We start from the raw sequence: 15856 nt of genomic DNA, 5'->3' as shown, positions 1-15856 counted from the left end.
CAAAGACCCCACCACTGCCAATCTCAACTTCCAGAAAGGAATGCAAGACATCGCAGTCTGGATGACCAACAGCTGCCTGAAGATCAACGCTGAGAAGACAGAATTCCTCGTCCTAGGTACCACCACTTCTGCTTGGTGGCCGACCGCCCTCGGAAGCCCATCTACCCCCTCAGACCACGCGAAGAACCTCGGCATCATACTCGACTCATCACTCACCATGAACTGACAGGTCAACGCCGTCACCTCCAGCTGCTTCAACACCCTCCGCATCCTCTGCAAGACCTTCAAGTGGATTCCCCCTGAGTCAAGGAAGACAGTCACCCACGCACTCATCACCAGCAGACTGGACTATGGAAATGCACTCTACGCCGGCATCGACAAGTCCCTACTTCGCAAACTCCAGACAATACAGAACACCGCCTCCAGACTCGTCCTCGTCATCCCCCGACATGAACACATCAGCCAACACCTACGAAGTCTCCACTGGCTCCCCGTGGAGAAAAGAGTCACTTTCAAAATCCTCACTCACGCCTACAAATACCTACACAACAACGGACCCAAATACCTCAACGACATAATCAACTTCCACGTACCCAAAAGAAACCTCCAATCTTCCAACTTCGCACTGGCCAAAATCCCACGCATCCACAGAGCAGAGCAGGGGGAAGATCCTTCTCTCACATTGCAAACAAGACCTGGAACGAGTTTTTGGTAGACATCAGACGCGCCCCCTCCCTGAACACCTTCAGGAAGACCCTCAAGACCTGGCTCTTCGGCTAAACAGATCTGCGGACCCCCCCTTAGCACCTTGAGACTGTCATGGGTGAGTAGCGCGCTTACAATTCCCTGATTGATTGATTGATCCTCCACTGTGTGTGCTCAAGACCTCACGTATGACCTCGAGGCTGACATCTCAAATTATGTCAACAATGACATTACTGGAGACATCTGAAATGATGCCAGGCCCTACAGCCAGCACCTACTGTACACAGTTGTTAAAGGGAGGGCTTCTCCAAGCCTTTTACGTGTCTTCCCATGCGGACAACAGCCATTGTACACCTTCAACCCACCATGCGGGGAACGCCTGCACGGGTGGTTTTGTTCATAACATAGCATAACGTGTGTATTCGTAAAGCATACGCTCACCCAAGGGTATTTTGGCACTGAATAACAGATGTATATTGTTACCCAAATCAATAGTACTCATTTTATTGACCTCAGGGGGATTGTCATGTAGTTCTTATAAAACCTATATAAGATCTGTGCGTTTGGACAACACACACTGTGGGTTTGGTGTCCAGACTGATTCCAGACACCCCCATCGGGTACGTTGGCCTGTATACCAGCTAGTTTAGAGTGCCACTAAAAACTCCTCTTACCAAGGAGAGAATAGTTCTTGGCAACTATCAAGCATGACAACCCGGATCCATCAGGACAGTGGAAACAGTGCACTACTTTTCGCCCAGTCACTCCTGCTCACTTAGTCTCAGAGAGGTACACAGAATAAATGGTATGGGCGTTTTTCAATAAGCATTTATTGAACAGTCATTATTCTAGTGTAAAATAAGTGTGCTGAAACAACCATCAGATAGTAACCGATATAAATGATTAGAAGCACGAGGAAAGTAAAAGGATGGTAGATTTCTACCATCTTGCTATAATCATGAATACAAGCAAGTACATAAAATACATGACAATAAAATGTGAACTCTTACGATGCAATCCTAACTAGATGTACCTAAGTGTACCTAGCATGTGTGTAGGTGTTAAGCCAAGAATCTTTCTAGGATAAAGTCAACCCCATTACCTGAAGTGAGAGATTGTGGGACCCCATCTTGGTCTTGAGCTGTACACCCCGCAATGTATGTTCGACCACTGTGAGCTGGAGTATCTGCACGCAGGAACCTCAGCGGCTCGCGTCAGTGTGTCGGCATGGAAGTTGTGATTTCCTCTACTTGTCTTCAGCAAGTTGTGATGTTTATATAGATGGTTTCAGATGGAAACTAGACGAGGGTTCTAGAGCGGTGTTGGTGCTGCTAGACTTGTCGGCAGCATTCGACACCGTCTCTCACCCTGTCCTTCTTGATCGATTACAGGCAAAAGGCATTCAGGGCAAGGCCTTGGAATGGCTTGCCTCCTTTTTGTCCAATCGGACACAGGCTGTATTCACTCCCCCTTTTACTTCAAGCAGTCGTCCCCTCAAGTGGGGTGTCCCTCAGGGTTCTTCATTAAGCCCTCTTTTGTTTAATGTATATTTCTCCCCGCTGGCCGAGATCATCTCCCTATCTGGAATCCAGGCCACATCTTATGCGGATGATGTACAGCTTCTGTTCTCATATGATTCCCCTTCTCAGTCTACCTTTGACCCACTAAAGAATTGCCTCCGGAATATCGCCAGCTGGATGGATAACAACTGCCTCCGGCTTAACGCTGGCAAAACCGAAGTTATATTTTTTCATCAGCCCTCTCCATTGGACCCTAACTTGTGGTGGCCTCTTGATTTGAGTTCACCCCCCCGCCTAAAGATTCTGTCAAAAACTTAGGAGTCATTTGGGATAGTAACCTCTCTTTTCAGAAGCAAATCCAGTCTGTATCTGTGGCCTGCTTTTCCAAAATGAGGATGATGAAAAAATTTATCAATTTCATCCCTAACCAAACCAGAAAAACGATCGTGCAGGCCTTAATCACTTCCCATCTTGATTATGCTAATGGCTTGTATCTAGGGTTATCCAGAGGTCTTCAGCGTCGTCTCCAAACAGTTCAAAACGCCGCTGTTCGTCTGGTTTGTGGTCTTCCCCTCAGGGAACATATCACCCCCACCGACTCAGGCTGCATTGGCTTCCGGTTCATAAAAGGGCGGAATTTAAGGCTCTTACCCTCGCTCACCGCGCGATCAATGGGAAGGGTTCTGCTCACTTATCCTCATGCCTTCGTCCTTACAGTAACATTCGTTCACTTCGGTCGAGCTCTCAACATCTTCTTTTTACCCCTAGAGTCAAAAAAGCTCGATCTGGGGGGAAAACGTTCCAAGTTTGTGCTGCCTCCCACTGGAACAACTTACCCTTGTTTATTAGGATCATTCAGGAAGAACTTCCCTTCCGGAGAGCCCTGAAAACCTTTCTTTTCTGCTAATTTCCACTCAATAGCTAGCATTGTATCTGCTCTCACACAAGTGCCGGGACACCCCGTTGGGGTATCTGTGCGCTATACAAGATAAATAAATAAAAAAATATATATATATACCCAATGGTCTCCCCAGGGGTTCTACCTTGCTGTGCCACTTGTCGGGCTGAGGATGACGTTGGGAATGAACCTTGAACATAGTTATTATGCAGGAAATGGTGGTCCTGTTGAGTATCCAAGAATCCAAGAATCCTCATGCATAAAGTATGAGGCTATTGTTCATGGAAAACCCCATGTTCTGTAAGCAGTTCCGTAACTAGGTAAAGGGTTAGTCCTAGCAGCCTGTTATGTATGTAATGTAGGGATGAATATAGGTGATAGGTTGTGATGTTACCCGGGCCTATATTGAGGAACCTATATGTAATAACAAGATGAAAGGCTAAGTGGTCCCGTTTAGGGCCTGGAAGCAGACCAGACCCTGCTCTTATCTCTCTCTCTGTGCATGTATGAAGGCTACATACAGTATATTATATCCACATGGAAGCTGGATGGAGCATGCAGTATGAAAAAGTCACTGGAAACAAGTATGTTCAAGAGAATTTATGTTTTCCATTGTTCTCTAGACTAACATTTAATAAAAATGTAAAACCTCAGAAATTCACTGATGAAACTACAGTTAATGTGGTTACTTTTTTCAGTCAATATCCATGGAAATTTCATCATTATGATTAGCGATCAGCATTAATATATCAGTGCACTGCTTAGGAACTCACAATGACTTCTATATTATTATGAGATACTATGTATAATAAAATGTGATAAAAACTGTGCTTTTATGATTTATATGTTAAATCGAATAAAGCTTATTTTGACTGACACAATGACTTACTAACCATAACTGGTCAATTTCAGTAATTTTTCAGCAAAGATTAGAGCTCTGTTGCAGAGTTTGGTGGATGCTGCGGGCTCAGCAAAAAACATCAGTTTAATTGCAGGCCACCATGGTGTTATGTTCTTCTTACTTAGATTATGGTGGTTTGATGGACAATAGTCCCTCATCCATCTGCCACCTGTGCTGCATTTTTCTTATTCAAACAACATCAAATCCTCTAATCACAACTGAGAAAGGAACATAAGTCAATACTCCATATTCCTTCGTTAGAGTAGAATTCCCGTTGATGGAAACATGGTGGTTCATCCTCAAATAGCCAAGCCCTGTCCAGCGCAACCCCAGAAACCAGTCAGTCAGATGTCTCTGCTATTCCAAGCCCTACGACTTTATATCGCGGTGGTGGCCGAACAAGAACACAATGCAAAAAAAATAGAAGGTAAGTACAACTGTTTACAGTATTGTAAATGCACTATGTTAATTGCCAATATCACTAAACTTAAGTTTAGGTGCACAAAAGCATATCTAACAACAGTGTAGTCTGTCTCTCTCTCTGGCCACATGCCTCACTTGGCATACCCATATAAAATAATCACCTAACACTGTTTAACTACCCCCTTAAATCAGAAAGTGAGTGCAATTTTCTTAGACAAATGTATATGCTCAGACACATAGAATGCTAATACACTATGGGTGAACTCTTTTTCATTTTTTTAATGTAAATATGCTAGTAATGACTATAAACTGAAGTGGTTAGAATAAATAACACCACTAGTTTGAGTCTACACTTGACTTAATTTTACCTTCTTACCTCCCAATCCACAATAATCTGATATAACCATGTACCCCAAGTAGGAATTATCCCAACCCCTTAATTACTATGTTATGTCTATGGCATGTACTTCATGTGAACACCAATACCTGAAAGTATTCCTACATTTTAGCACCAAGATGATAAAGCCAAATATACACATAGTCCCACTTTGAATGCCACCCTACCAGCAAAAAGGAATAAACTACAACACCCACAAAGTAACACAGAGGAAATCATAAGATCTGGAAATGGTAAATTGTTGGCATAAGCAACAGTTTTACATATGCAATCACCTATGGCAAAATTATAACATTCTCCGTAGCAACCAATATCTACAAATAAACAACAGACACAAAGGGGCCGATTCCGATGGCCGGTCGGACAGCTGTCCGTAGCCTTACCCTGCGACCGACACGTGCCCGGAGCCGGTCCGTCCTGTATAGGAAGTACGATGCGCATAACTGCCAAAAACACGACTGACACGTAGGCTGTGAATCAAGACCCATTCTCCGTCCGAGTCGTAACTCCCAAAGAGGAACCGTGTCGCCCGGAAGCAGTATCCATAGCAGTTTCCGGCATGACAAGTACGATGCGTACTTCCCACGCGCCGGACGGGTCGTCACGTAGGGCACGTCACAGCATCCGGAAAACAAGCATATCAGCTACGATTCGCGCCACAAATCAATACACGGCTACGAGACGGAACAGCTTGCAGTGGGTACGAGACGGAGCAACAAGCAGCGTGTACGACACGAACACATCATGAATCCCATCGCGCAGGTCATACCAGTACTCTACATCTATGACTGGATCAGGGACCGACGCCGATGGCGCAGACGGTAAGTCAGACACCTACCACATAAACAAACGACATGCACCCGCAAAATGGCACACACACACAGGGGATACATATCCTGGCCACTAACATCAGCCCACCATAGGGGTTGCATGGCCAGCACCACTAACACCCCCACCCATAGGGCACCTGTTTCCCATCACCTCTGCCACTCCCACTCACAGGGCTTATGTTGCCCATCACCCCTGCCACCCACACCCATAGGGGGCCTGTTGCCCATCACCCCTGCCAACCCCACTCACAGGGCTTATGTTTCCCATCACCCCTGCCACCCCCACTCACAGGGCTAATGTTGCCCATCACCCCTGCCACCCACTCCCATAGGGGGCCTGTTGCCCATCACCCCTGCCACCCCCACGCACAGGGCTTATGATGCCCATCACCCCTGCCACCCCCACTCACAGGGGACCTGTTGCCCATCACCACTGCCACCCCGACTCACAGGGATTATGTTGCTCATCACCCCTACCACGCCCACTCACAGGGCTTATGTTTCCCATCACCCATGCCACCCCCACTCACAGGGGACCTGTTGCCCATCACCCCTGCCACCCCCACTCACAGGGCTTATGTTGCCCATCACCCCTGCCACCCCCACTCACAGGGGACCTGTTGCCCATCACACCTGCCACCCCCACTCACAGGGCTTATGTTGCCCATCACCCCTGCCACCCCCACTCACAGGGCTTATGTTTCCCATCACCCCTGCCACCCCCACTCACAGGGCTTATGTTGCCCGTCACCCCTGCCACCCCCACTCACAGGGCTTATGTTGCCCATCACCTCTGCCACCCCCACTCACAGGTGACCTGTTGCCTATCACCCCTGCCACCCCCACTCACAGGGCTTATGTTGCCCATCACCCCTGCCACCCCCACTCACAGGGCTTATGTTTCCCATCACCCCTGCCACCCCCACTCACAGGGCTTATGTTGCCCATCACCCCTGTCACCCTCACTCACAGGGCTTATGTTTCCCATCACCCCTGCCACCCCCACTCACAGGGGACCTGTTGGCCATCACCCCTGCCACCCCCACTAACAGGGATTATGTTGGCCATCACCCCTGCCACCCCCACTCACAGGGGACCTGTTGCCCATCACCCCTGCCACCCCCACTCACAGGGCTTATGTTGCCCATCACCCCTGCCACCCCCACTCACAGGGGACCTGTTGCCCATCACCACTGCCACCCCGACTCACAGGGATTATGTTGCTCATCACCCCTACCACCCCCACTCACAGGACTTATGTATCCCATCACCCATGCCACCCCCACTCACAGGGGACCTGTTGCCCATCACCCCTGCCACCCCCACTCACAGGGCTTATGTTGCCCATCACCCCTGCCACCCCCACTCACAGGGGACCTGTTGCCCATCACACCTGCCACCCCCACTCACAGGGCTTATGTTGCCCATCACCCCTGCCACCCCCACTCACAGGGCTTATGTTTCCCATCACCCCTGCCACCCCCACTCACAGGGGACCTGTTGCCCATAACCCCTGCCACCCCCACTCACAGGGCTTATGGTGCCCATCACCCCTTCCACCCACACCCATAGGGGGCCTTTTGCCAATCACCCCTGCCACCCCCACTCACAGGGGACCTGTTGCCCATCACCCCTGGCACCCACACCCATAGGGGGCCTGTTGCCCATCACCCCTGCCACCCCCGCTCACAGGGCTTATGTTTCCCATCACCCCTGCCACCCCCACTCACAGGGCTTATGATGCCCGTCACCCCTGCCACCCCCACTCACAGGGCTTATGTTGCCCATCACCTCTGCCACCCCCACTCACAGGTGACCTGTTGCCTATCACCCCTGCCACCCCCACTCACAGGGCTTATGTTGCCCATCACCCCTGCCACCCCCACTCACAGGGCTTATGTTTCCCATCACCCCTGCCACCCCCACTCACAGGGCTTATGTTGCCCATCACCCCTGCCAACCACACCCATAGGGGGCCTGTTGCCCATCACCCCTGTCACCCCCACTCACAGGGCTTATGTTTCCCATCACCCCTGCCACCCCCACTCACAGGGGACCTGTTGGCCATCACCCCTGCCACCCCCACTAACAGGGATTATGTTGGCCATCACCCCTGCCACCCCCACTCACAGGGGACCTGTTGCCCATCACCCCTGCCACCCCCACTCACAGGGCTTATGTTGCCCATCACCCCTGCTACCCCCACACACAGGGCTTATGTTGCCCATCACCCCTGCCACCCACACCCATAGGGGGCCTGTTGCCCATCACCCCTGCCACCCCCACTCACAGGGCTTATGTTGCCCATCACCCCTGCCAACCACACCCATAGGGGACCTGTTTCCTATCACCCCTGCCACCCACATCCATAGGGGGCCTGTTGCCCATCACCCCTGCCACCCCCACTCACAGGGCTTATGTTTCCCATCACCCCTGCCACCCCCACTCACAGGGTTTATGTTGCCCATCTCCCCTGCCACCCCCACTCACAGGGGACCTGTTGCCCATCACCCCTGCCACCCCCACTCACAGGGCTTATGTTTCCCATCACCCCTGCCACCCCCACTCACAGGGCTTATGTTTCCAACACCCCTGCCACCCCCACTCACAGGGGACCTTTTGCCCATCACCCCTGCCACCCCCAGTCACAGGGCTTATGTTTCCCATCACCCCTGCCACCCCCACTCACAGGGCTTATGTGTCCCATCACCCCTGCCACGCCCACTCACAGGGCTTATGTTGCCCATCACCCCTGCCACCCCCACTTACAGGGGACCTGTTGCCCATCACCCCTGCCACCCCCACTCACAGGGCTTATGTTTCCCATCACCCCTGCCACCCCCACTCACAGGGGACCTGTTGCCCATCACCCCTGCCACCCCAACTCACAGGGGACCTGTTGGCCATTACCCCTGCCACCCCCAGCCATAGGATGGGTGATACGCAACACATCCAGCATACGCAAACATCAGGTATAACAAGAGTCCTAGGCACACGTTATAGAATAAATATATACAAGCGTTTTTCTTTTCAGAGCATCATGAAATTACTGTATGGAATGGAGAAAAGGTCGACACAGGTTTTTTTCGTTCTTTCCAAGTCGAAATGTATTTGAAAACATCAAAGAGAAAAACCAGCCGACACGTGTTTCGTCAAGCGGGTGGTACACCCGTGACTCTTCAGGGCTGGGGATAAACAAATAACAAAGTACAAAAAGAGTTAACAAATTTGAAAGGCATGATGTATAACACAGAGGTGAAAATGCGTGAGAACATCTCCTATAAGTGGAAACCCTATGGAAGAGTGGAGAGAGCATAAGAAAATACTGCGTAAGTGAATCGGCATATTGTGAAGCTCAAAACCAGACTGTGTGTAGTGCATAAGATCTAGGACAACCAAACAAAATCATACGAAAGTCTCAATAGTTGCCAATATTAGTTGATTCAAAAACGCAACAAGACATTATTTAGCGCATAAAGAGAAAGCGCAAGAATGAACTGAACATTGTCCAGATTAAAATAGATATGGACAACAATAATAAATATGGGCAGATGACCATAAGAATAAGCTATGCATTCAAAACGAAAATGTACTGCAGTATAGCGCTAATAAACAAATGGATACATACTAAGCCAATACAGTCTGGTTGTCACGAAACACAAAGTAAATACTACTAAAGGATCTCATATGTAATCTTAAAAAAGTACAACTTTCCATATTCTTCTTCTTTTTCCATTTGGCTGTACTTTTTTTATTTTTATTGTCACTCTAGTTCTAGGAGTGAACTAGAGTGACAACTGTCACACCTTGCTTGCCTGCACTGCTACAGACCGGGGTCATCCCCTCGGATGGGCATACATAAGGGCAGGCCAGGCACCGCAGGGACAGGATCAGGTTGCAGCAGAAGGAGGCAGTGAAGAGGTGGGGGATGCAGGCGAGACACTTGCAACTGCAGTGGAGATGACTGAAGTGGTGGGTGCTGTCACAACTGTGGGGCACAAGTCAGATGGGGTGGGTGCCGGCACAACTCCAGTGGGCAGGTCAGATGGAGTGGATTGGCTCACCACTGTAGTGCCCAAGTCAGACGGGGTGGGCGTGGACTCCAAAGCAGTGCCTACATCCATGGGAGCGAATGGGGGACAGGTGAGGTCTGCAGAGCAGGGGGTGGTTACACGGTCCCCACATCAGTGGCAGCAACTGTCTGACCAGGTGTGGAGGAGCAAGTGCTAGGGGGGATGGCCTTAGCATTTTGGGGATGGTGTATCTGTGTGTGGGGGACCCAGGGCAGGGAGTGGCGGGGGAACCTCTGGAGTGGTAGCCTGGGGGATGGAGGACGGAGACTTTGCCTTGGAGCTGCGTGCTGGCGGGGGGGTCTTGCTCTTCTTGCGCCGGGGGGACTTGCGGGTGGGCGTCTCGGTCTGAGTGCGCCTGGGGGAGGGTGTCTGGGTGTGAGGGGCACTCCCTTCTGTGTGTGGGGACTTCCTCTTCCCCTTTAATCAGGATCTGCTGGGTCGGTGGGGAAGAGGCCGAGGTCACAGAGGAAGAGCTTCTGGGGGGATGGGGTTGCAGGTGAGGCAAGGGAAGGGGGCTGGGAGGGAGAGGTCTCGGAGGACTGTGGAGTGGTTGTGGATGACTGTGTGTGTGTCAGCAAACCAGCCCCTGTGAGTGTGGAATCAGTCCCCTGCGCTTGCTTGTGTGCACGTCTAGCCCTTGGTTTGGGGGTTTCTGTGCTTTGGACAGGTAGTGTGCTAGGAATTGTGGGTGCTGCAGGGGTAGGAGGGGTGTGGGACTGTTGGAGGAGTGACACTTCTCACTCACCAACCTAGTTGGTGACATGCTTCATCATCGGGTTCCCACCAGAGAGGCCGAGTGCCTCTCTGGTGTGCTGCAACGCCTGAACTACAGCGGAGCTGGTTTTTGGATGAAAAGGGAGTGAAATTTAAAAGGTGAATGGTTTTAACCAATAACCAATTTAATCCTGGTAAACCAAAGACCGAATAAAAACAAGTGAGTTGGACAGGAGCCGGCTAGTTAGGTAAGACAGGGCTCGTCCGAATTAAGGGGTGGTCAACATGTTTCTGCATAACATGCCCAGTCGGCTAAGCATTCATCAGGACCATATAGAACACCACGGCGGTATGCACACGCTAAGGTGCACCCTAACCAGTGGTGTTTAGGCGGTAAAACTCACTGTTCTACCGCAAAGCCATCCTACAATTCAGGGGCTAGTAACGCCTGTAAAAGAAAAACAGACATAACACACATAAAGACAAATAGAGACAAACACTTTTTGTCACTTGAATTGTTATACTTTACGTGATTCAGGTGAACACATAATTTGGTAGTCCCGTGCTGTGGAGCGGGGGTGGGTGTCAAATAACGATTTGTGGTTAAGAAACGCCCACAGTAGAGTGTAGTGCTCTATGAGAAACAGAGGACCTATAAATATATCAACATGTTTCCTTAAGGTCCTACGCACTAATTTTCCTGCCTGTCATTCCGACATATCTCAGTCCGCAGGGGCAGGTGATTAGGTAGACCACGTCTGTAGAATTGCAGTTGGTATGCGTTCTCTGCACCCATTGTTTTCCTTGTTCAAGTTCAAGATACTTTGAAGGGGAAGTCAGATGGCAAACTACCCCCCTCTCGGACCCATGACGCAAACAGTACCAACTTTCTGAGTAAGAGGTTCTTTTTTCCATGCTGTTGTTTTTATCATTCTTTTATTGCTAGTCATGCACTGGAGCAACGGCGCCTGGCAAACACTACGTGCGCTCGTTTCAGCATGCATTTCACTTGCACGAGTCTGCTACTCTTACGGCATACATAACGGCTAAATAGCCATTTTCGACTGCACATCGTTTGTCGATCTGTCAATATACTTATTGATTTCTTCGCAGGCACAACTAGTGCGTAGGACCTTAAGGAAACATGTTGATATATTTATAGGTCCTCTGTTTCTCATAGAGCACTACACTCTACTGTGGGCGTTTCTTAACCACAAATCGTTATTTGACACCCACCCCCGCTCCACAGCACGGGACTACCAAATTATGTGTTCACCTGAATCACGTAAAGTATAACAATTCAAGTGACAAAAAGTGTTTGTCTCTATTTGTCTTTATGTGTGTTATGTCTGTTTTTCTTTTACAGGCGTTACTAGCCCCTGAATTGTAGGATGGCTTTGCGGTAGAACAGTGAGTTTTACCGTCTAAACACCACTGGTTAGGGTGCACGTTAGCGTGTGCATACCGCCGTGGTGTTCTATATGGTCCTGATGAATGCTTAGCCGACTGGGCATGTTAAGCAGAAACATGTTGACCACCCCTTAATTCGGACGAGCCCTGTCTTACCTAACTAGCCGGCTCCTGTCCAACTCACTTGTTTTTATTCGGTCTTTGGTTTACCAGGATTAAATTGGTTATTGGTTAAAACCATTCACCTTTTAAATTTCACTCCCTTTTCATCCAAAAACCAGCTCCGCTGTAGTTCAGGCGTTGCAGCACACCAGAGAGGCACTCGGCCTCTCTGGTGGGAACCCGATGATGAAGCATGTCACCAACTAGGTTGGTGAGTGAGGGTTCTTTTAACACATTATTTTGGTTTTTGCCCACGCTGTTACTCTTTGTTTGCTCCTTCCCCTGTTCACTCTTTTGTTGTTGATTTATTAAGCCAGGGGGATCAAGAGTGATTTTCCCTCACCCTCTCTTTGTTATCGTGGAGGGACACTTCTGCCGTCAGGGAGGAGGCCACGGACTGGTTGGTCCTCTGTAGGGCAGACATGCCCGAGGAAAGGCCCTCCATGAATGACACCAGTTGTGTCAACAGACCTGTGTGTGCATGGAGGACCTTCAGCATCGACGTCTGCCCCACATGCATCTGTCTAAGTAAGTCTACAGACTCCTCACTCAGGGCAGCAGGGGACACAGGGGCAGTGGGTGCGGTGCCTGGCACAAAGGAGACATGCTCACGAACACGGGAGCCAACAGGGACCTCTGGGATGGGAGCAGATGGGACGGGGTTGTTGGTGGCGGTGGCGGAGACAGCCTCACTAGCTGGGGTTTGGTGGCTGCTGACACCCCCCTCCACAGGGGAGTCATCCTCAGAGCGGCTGTGGCCTTCAGCTGGGGGGGATGGTGCTGATGACTCCTCTGTGTGGCTGAAATCACCCTCCGTGCCACTGGGTCCACCTGACTCCTCTCCTTCTGTCCCTGTAAGGCTCTGTGGCTCCTCCTGTTCCGTTGACCTGTCCCCTCCTGTGGCTGTGGATGTATCTGGATAGGAATAGGAAGTAACAGAACAACATCAGTCACCTGCACCGACTGTACACACCACAGTGAGTACATCACATCACAGGGCAAGCCCTGGCATCATCAGCTGAACACCCGCCTCCACAAGGGAGTCCTCCTTCGAGATGCTGTGGCCCTCAGCTGGGGTGGATGTAGCTGAGGACTCCTCGGTGTGGCTCCACTTGCCCTCCGTGCCACTGGGTCCCTCCGACTCCTCGTCTTCTGTCCCAGTCAGGCTCTGTGGCTCCTCCTGGTCCGTGGAGCTGTCCCCTCCTGTGACCGTGGATGTATCTGGATAGAATTAGGAAAAAAGAGAACAACAAGCCCTGGCATCATCAGCTGAACACTGCTCAAAGTGCCAACACTGTTTAGAATAATACAATTGTTATTTCTAACATCAACCATGGCACACATATCCCTCCTTGACTTGCACACATATGTCTGATGCATGTTGGATGCTAATACCCCAATGTGCCAACATGCACCACCCACACATTAGTTGTACATGCAAGTGAACATGTAGGAGTATGTCACTAGACCCACAGCACATCTCTTGCGACAGACTCAGCACAGGTGTCTGGATGAAGGGATGGGCAGGGACTCATTTCACATGCTTGGGATGCATGCCAGCAACACACACTATGATGTACTCATGTCCTGATGGGCAAGGCCACTATGGGGTGCATGGTGCACACTTGAACACAACGCAGGCTCACTCATCGCAAGTTCAATGCCATGGCACTGGGATGCCCTGTAAGTCAGTCAATACTGTCTCCTGTCACAGGGGCAGGGCATCCAGACAGCAACAATATGCACTGACTCACAATCCTAGCTCAGGGGCAAATCTGACTCTGCAGATGACCGGCGCACTTGCCCATCCCGTGCAAACAACATATCCAGGACCCAGAAGACGTCACATCATGAAAATCAGACATATGAGTCTCAGCAAACATGAATCCGTGTACATTAACACATCACAGTCTGCCATGCATATAACCTAGCTGCATGAGGGACAAGGTTGCTCCACACCTATATGTCACACAGGTCTTTTCTCCCACAGTCACATTGCAGATGTCATGCTGACCCTCGGAATCATGGACACCCCAGTTGTAGGTAGCAACAAGCCACACCCTAATGACACAGAGGTACACACCTGTGGGCACATGTCATGAAGCACAACCTGCAATTTCACACACAGGAGTGGGATTACAGAGTGTTTCTGAATGCCCTTGAGTGGGCAGGACTGGGCAGGACTAAGTGAAACAGTGTTTTGCCCTGGACAGTAGTCAGGTGGCTAAGCAATTGTGGCATACTTGCCATACCTACTCCTGATGCCCAAAAATTGGAATACCCTGCTACATGGTTTTGTATTGAATACCCCAGAAACATGTTGCGAGTCAGACCAGCAATTGGTACACATCTCAAGGGCACACACAGTTCACATGTCAGATCTCAGGCATTGTGTAAACTATTGACCCACCCATGACACACACAACAGAGTCATGGGAACTGATGCTGACTGGTACCTGATACATTGCTGACTGCAGGGACACAGTGCCCTAGTGACACAATACAAAGACGGTAGGGGCCACACCTGCGGAACAGATGAGGAGGGTGCTTCACACAGATGAGGGACCTGATTTCGGGACTACAAGACCTACGTAATGTGGAAGTGTGACCCGGACAAAAGACTGCTATTTGCGTGTCAGACATAGTACACAGATCAGGCATGGACTTACCCCCTTCCTGCTGCTGTCTGGCCTTCAGCTGCCTATCCAGGTCCGGGAAGACCACCGCCAGTATCCGGAGCATGTGGGGAGTCAGGGTCCGGTGTCCGCCCCTCCTGCGTGGAGGTGACAGCTTCAGCTGCACTCTAGCTACCCTCCGGGTCCAGCCCCGAAGGTCCTACCACCTCTTCTGGCAGTTGCGGATGCGGCGCTTGTAGAACCCCACAGAACGAACAGCCCAGTCGATGGTCAGCCAGATCTCCTGCTTCTGGTGGGCATCAACCTGTGAGGAGGACAAAGTGAAAAGCACATTAACTCACATGCCCCAGATTTGTGCAGCACACAATTAGATATAGATGTCATCATCACAAAGGGAAAATAATTACACAGGTAGTGCAACCCTGGGGAATGACAATTCACATGCATGTCTGACATGTTAACAATGCATGGATAGTTTAAGCTGGCAAAAATGCACTTTAGCAGCAGGAAAAATATTCAGTACATGGCCCTACACACTCTGTGCCATGTGTCCAAAGTGATAGGTCCAACACGGTTGCATTCTATGAATCTGGCCAATCCATTTAAAAGTACGACTCGTACATGCCTTCCGCATCGTTCAAATCTTCACCTTCATGGAACACTTGAAATTGCAACATTGCTGTAGGCATCCAACTGAATTTCCAGTGCACAACTCGTACAAGTTTTGAATCCGCATCCGTCTCCATGAAAGTCCTGAGCCAATGGGTGCGCCCGGCTCGTTCAACTGACTGTACAACGCGTATTTTGAATGTACACATGCACCTGTCTCCATACGATTCAATAGCCAAGGCGTACGCACGGCTCAGACATGACCTGTGCAATGCGTACGCATTGTCACCCGCGTCAGACCTCATTGCATTCAATGACAAGGCATATGCACGGCTCGGACATGACCCATGCAATGCGTACACATTGTCACCCGCGTCGGACCTCATTGCATTCAATGACAAGGTGTACGCACGGCTCGGACATGACCCATTCAATGCGTACGCATTGTCACCCGCGTCAGACCTCATTGCATTCAATGACAAGGCGTAGGCACGGCTCAGACATGACCCGTGCAATGCGTACGCATTGTCACCCACGTCGGACCGCATTAGTGTGACTATTAGACCGATGCAACACAC

Source organism: Triturus cristatus, chromosome 2_2, assembly GCF_964204655.1.
Source record: "Triturus cristatus chromosome 2_2, aTriCri1.1, whole genome shotgun sequence".
In the NCBI taxonomy this organism is placed as follows: Eukaryota; Metazoa; Chordata; class Amphibia; order Caudata; family Salamandridae; genus Triturus; species Triturus cristatus.
The sequence above is the reverse complement of the archived record's forward strand: the minus strand, read 5'-3'. Positions refer to the sequence as shown.